We start from the raw sequence: 5,399 nt of genomic DNA on the forward strand, positions 1-5,399 counted from the left end.
CTAACAAAAGACTTATTTCTTAATATGCTCCTGAATCAAATTATAAGCAATGTTAGATTTAAAAAGATAGCATTACTACAGAATATGATGAATCAAGGAAAAAAGGAGGAAGAGAACTCCAAAGCAGATTGAGAAGAGTCTGCATGCAGAGTGCTGAGGTGGAAGGTCAAGATGGAGAATAAGTCAAAGACAAGACAGAAGTGGAAAGCGAGGGCTGGCAGAGTGACTCAAGTGGTAGAGCACCTGCCTAGCAAGTATGTGGTCCTAGTTCAAGCCCCAGTACTGCAGAAGGAAAAAAAATGGAAGTGAGAAGCCAGTGAGACTTCAAAAGCTGGAGGTCAAGATAAAGGAGAGCTATAAAATTAGGGTAAGGACCACATGCTCAGAAATGAAATTCTTGAGAAACCCATTAAGACAGGAAGGGTTTATATTTGCTATAGATGGACTATAGGCATTTGGAAATGTGACCAGTACCAGATCTGGAAGCCAAGGGCTCTTTCAATTCAAGAACTTGCTATTGCTGGCAGTTTCCATCAACATGGATCACTTAAAATCTTTTCCAGCCCTGACTGCTTACCCTCTGCTTAGTTAGGAGTCTTGGTTGTCAAGTGATATAAACTCAAATCAACCTAATGCAAACAAACAAACAAACAAAATTAGTTGGTCTCCATTACTGAGAAAGGTAATGGAGTAAACCTGCTGTCAATTAGGGGATTCAAATAATTCTCCTTTTTTTTAACTCTACTTTTCTTAACTCTACTTTTCTTTGTTCTAGCATCGTTCCTCGACAGGCTCCCACTATGAAGTGGGAAATGTAGCATGTGGTAGGCCTAGGTTTTCATTGTCTTTATGGTAGAAGCCCCGGAGAAAAAGAAAGCCTTTTCCCAGGGGTGCAGCACCAACCTTAGAAGGACTCTGATTGGCCTAGCTCAGGTCATGTTTTCATCCCTAAGCAGGATTGCCAGATAAATACAGGATGACGCCAGTTACATATTAATTTCAGATACACAAAGAATAATTTTTTGCTTTAAGTATGTCCTATATAATATTTGACACATGCTTATACTAAAATATTTTTTATTCTTCTGAAATTAAAATTTATCCAAACATTCTGTATTATTTGCCAATTTTGCCAACCTAACTTCTATGCCAATCACGTGGCCAAGGGATGGTGTACTCTTGAATTCTGGGGATTTAATGCCTGAATCATGGGGACCAGGAATGCTGCCTACAGAGATTCTGAGCAGTTGAAAAGCTTGTGCCCATTAAACCTGCTCTTCCCAGCACTCCCAGTCTTGCCTGTAAAACTTTTCCAGGACACCCATCTCATGTTAAAAATTGAGAGCACCGTCTTCACTTTCAACTAGACAGAGAATTCTTGCTTTGTTTTGTCTTGGTTTTGTTTTGTCAAATGGTCAATTGCTGACAATAAACCTGATTCCTCTCACTCTTAGTTACTGAATTTTAAATTTTGGTGTTCTTTCATTTCCTGTTTCACCTTTGGTCCCCAAATCCACATTCTGCATCTAGAAAGCCCAGCAACTTCTGCCTGTGTCTCACTAATGAAGTCCTACATTCCAAAAGATCCCATTCAGTGACAGTCTAGGGCTGGCTCAGAGGTGACCCCAGCAGCATCTTGACAATCAGCGTGAATGTGGCAATTTAGATGCAGCATTGCTCATTCAAAGAGCTCACTCCAGCTTTTATAATATTAAAAAAAAATTTCACAAGATAATACACTTCATAGTAGCAAAATTTGGACCTTATCTGGGGGACAAGGGACTGAATTGTGTGTGTGTGCGTGTGTGTGTGCGTGCGGAGAATAAAATCAAAGGTCTCATTCATCCTAGTAAGTACTCTACCACTGAGCTACCCCTTAACTCCAAGACTACTATTTATAGCCATTCTATCACATTGTTATTTTCTCACTTGTGGACCTAGCCATAAATATGTATCTATCCGCTGTACTAGGATTCTCCAGAGAAACAGAACCAATATTTACATATGTATCTTAAATTATTATTTTATGAAGTAATGTATTATCATAGGAGAAAATAGGGCATATACATGTATTAGATATGTGTATGTGCAAAATATATGTATATACAAAAAAGGGGAAAGGGGCAGGGATTTATCTTTTTTAAGGGATTGGCTCACACAGTTATGGAGATTGGCAAATCCAAAGTCTGCAGAAGGGCCAGCAGTCTGGAGACACAGGGAAGAGTTGATGTTGCAGTCTTGGGTACTAAGCACTTCTTTGAGGGCCTCAGACTGTCTCTTAAGACTTCATTGGGTAAGATCCACCCACATTATAGAGGGGAATCTTGTTGTTGAGGAAGCTCTTTATGGGTGGTCTGAGCATTGAAACTATAAATGATAGTTTAAGAGAACATTTTAAGAAATGGAGCACACTCACAGATTGTGTAGTAATGAAAGACTTAAACAAAAAGCTCCAAAGACTTTGGTTGTGTGACTTACTCTTGTGTTGAAGAGATGGATACAACAATGTGTGCTCAGCCACACAAAGGTTGTTGAAGGGTGTGTAGTGTAACCAAAGAAAGTTGTTTCTAGAGAGAATTCTGTAACGCCTGATGAACATCTGACAGGGAAGAAAAGTTTTGGTGGTGGTATTAAAGAGAATAAAGAAGAATATAATCTAAGAGGGTACTTTGAAGAATATGGCAACATTGAAACCACAAGAAGTTATGGAAGACAGGCAGAGTGGAAAAAAGAGAAGATTTACTTTTGTAACTTTTTATGATCATCATACAGATGACAAAATTGTTTTTGAGAAATAAGCCACTATTTTTGGGCACAACCATGAAGTGAAAAGGCCCTTATTTAGAACAAGAGATGCAGTCTATAGTTCAGAGAGATTGTGGAGGTAGATCTGACAATATTATGGGTTGGAGGAAACTTTGGAGGTGGTGGTGGTAATTTTGACCACAGTGGAAACTTTGGTAGAAGAGGCTATGGTGGTGGAGATGATGATAGCGGAGGTAGTTGTGGAGGTGATGTGAATATAATGGATTTAGAAGTGGTGGAAGTCCTGTTTAAAGAAAGTCCTGTTTAAAGAAAAGGAGTCTGTGGCATTTGTGGGCCAGGATATGAAACCAAGGCAGTAGATATGATGGTGGTGGAGGAAGATAGAATGGTTACAGTGAAGGAAGAAATTTTGGCTCTGGTAACAATGGCAGTGCTGGGAACTATAATGATTTTGGAAATGTTATAGTGGACATAGCAATCAACTGATGGATCTACAAAAGGGGGTAATTTTAGTGAAGGAAGTTCTGGCAGCCTCTATGGTATTGGTGATGGATTTGATGGTAGAAGTGGTAGATATGGTAGCAGAGGTTTTAAAAACACGAGAAAAGGGATGCAGGTCATAGGAGAGAGAGTAACGAGTTGTCAACAAAGCTGCAGGTTACTTTGAGACAGTCATCCCAAATGCAATAATCCCCAACTACAAAAATCTGTTACAGAAGGAACAATGATCCGTAGACAGAAAAGTTACTGCAAGATGGACATGGTGGCACACATCTGTTATTTTAGGACTTAAGAGGCTGCGGCAAGAAGATTGCAAGTTTACTGGGTGCCAGTGGCTCATGCCTGTAATCGTAGCTACTCAGGAGGCAGAGATGAGGAGGATCGCGGTTCGAAGCCAACCTGGGCAAACAATTCTCAAGACCCTATCTCGAAAAAACCCATCACAAGAAAGGGCTGGTGGAGTAGCTGAAAGTGTAGGCCAAGTTCAAACCCCAGTACTGCAAAAAAAAGATTGCAAGTTCAAGGCCAGCCTAGGTTACACCACAAGACTATGTGTAAAAAAACAAACGAACAGAATTTCTACTTTCCCTCCTAAATTTCAGGTGTTAATTTGGATCAGCATTTGGGCTGCTTTTTGTTCTGTTAGTATCAACAACAATCTTTCCTTTTCCTCTGATCATTTCTCACCCCCTTAGAACTTTTTACTTGTTGCTATTAAAAGTCTAAATTTTAAACAAATTCTTGGATGTGCAGTTCATGTCCATCAGTTTGTTTGCCTTTAGTAAACAAACTTTTCCAGAACTACTACCTTCTCCACAAAGTTCTACGAGTTTCCCCAATTTAAACTTGAACTGTAGCGCTTTTACTTTTCTAATGAATATAATATGAAGAGGATGGATTGGTAAATCTTTTCTCTTTACCATGCTGTCTAGAATCAATTTATTGACTACTTCTTTGAAGTCAGTTGTGTATACCTTTGGGGTTATGATTTTACTTATGGAAGGTAACATGCGTAACTCAAAGTTTACTGGCTTAAATGTTCATCTCATCTAAAAAATATCTTTAAGCAATGTCTGCACTGGTGTTTGACCAAAGGCTTGGTACTATAGTATAGCAAAATAGGCAAAAAATTAACTACCCCATCTAGGAACTTTTGGAAGACACTATTTTATAATTCATTATTGTCATTTTTTATATCACTGGGAGCTACTCCTTCAATATTGTCAAAATTATTGGTAAGTTGGGTTTACTTGCTTGAAAAATTCATATAACTGGTTGCTGAAGAACCAGGCTATTTTATATAAAAGGGCTTTTCCTCTTCAGGCCACTGAATAATCCCTATGTCTTCTTTTGCAGCAAGCTGTTCAAAACACAGGTTGATCTTTATAGGCAATTTCACAGTTAAGTTTCCTCTAGCTTATCTTTTACAGTCAAAATAAGTAAAATCAAGGACTAAGGAGGTATTGACTCCATTTCTCTTTGAAATCTAAGGTATATGCTTAGATTAAACACAATAGATGAATCTGAAGCTTCATATTAATTTATGAGCATATGCTTTGAAAGAAAAAATCAACAAACAAAACATTTTGGTGACAAAGATTAAAAAATAAAATATGCCAACATCAAGAAAAATGGCATTTGAGTTTTGATATCAGGGAATAAGTACTTTCTCTGTGTTCCAGAAATGAGAGAAAATGATAGTTTTCAAAATCCAAGTTAATTCTTTCCTTTTAGCAAAATTGTTCATGATTGAATGGTCCTTTTATATGTCAAGAATATGATCCTTTCTCTCCTTGATCTTCTATTAAAAGCTGTGGAACAATTAATTCTCCCTGCTGACTAATCTGATATACAAATTCTTAAATGTGCAGAACCCAAATTTGGAGCTTTGTATAAAGATCAGATATTCAAAGGGAATGTAAGACTTGCTTTGGAAAATGATGCTTAAAAGTGCAGACAGCTCTAATTAGGTAAGTAGAATGATCATGGGAGAAGTGTTAGAAAAAAGTTTTAAAAAGGGAACATTTGAGAGGAGCTAAGGACAGATAATGTAGGAGAATTGAGTGACTTGTGCTAATGGCAAAAATAACTTAAAGCATTTTAAATCAGTTAATGGTAAATGATGGAAAGGA

General features: G+C 37.8%; 1 pseudogene; it reads left to right on the forward strand.

The window, feature by feature from the left end:
• Window positions 1–1,562: 1,562 nt before the first annotated feature.
• Window positions 1,563–3,252, forward strand: LOC109688890 (heterogeneous nuclear ribonucleoprotein A3 pseudogene; annotated as a pseudogene).
• Window positions 3,253–5,399: the final 2,147 nt, after the last annotated feature.

The sequence above is a fragment of the Castor canadensis genome, chromosome 11, assembly GCF_047511655.1.
Source record: "Castor canadensis chromosome 11, mCasCan1.hap1v2, whole genome shotgun sequence".
NCBI lineage: Eukaryota > Metazoa > Chordata > Mammalia > Rodentia > Castoridae > Castor > Castor canadensis.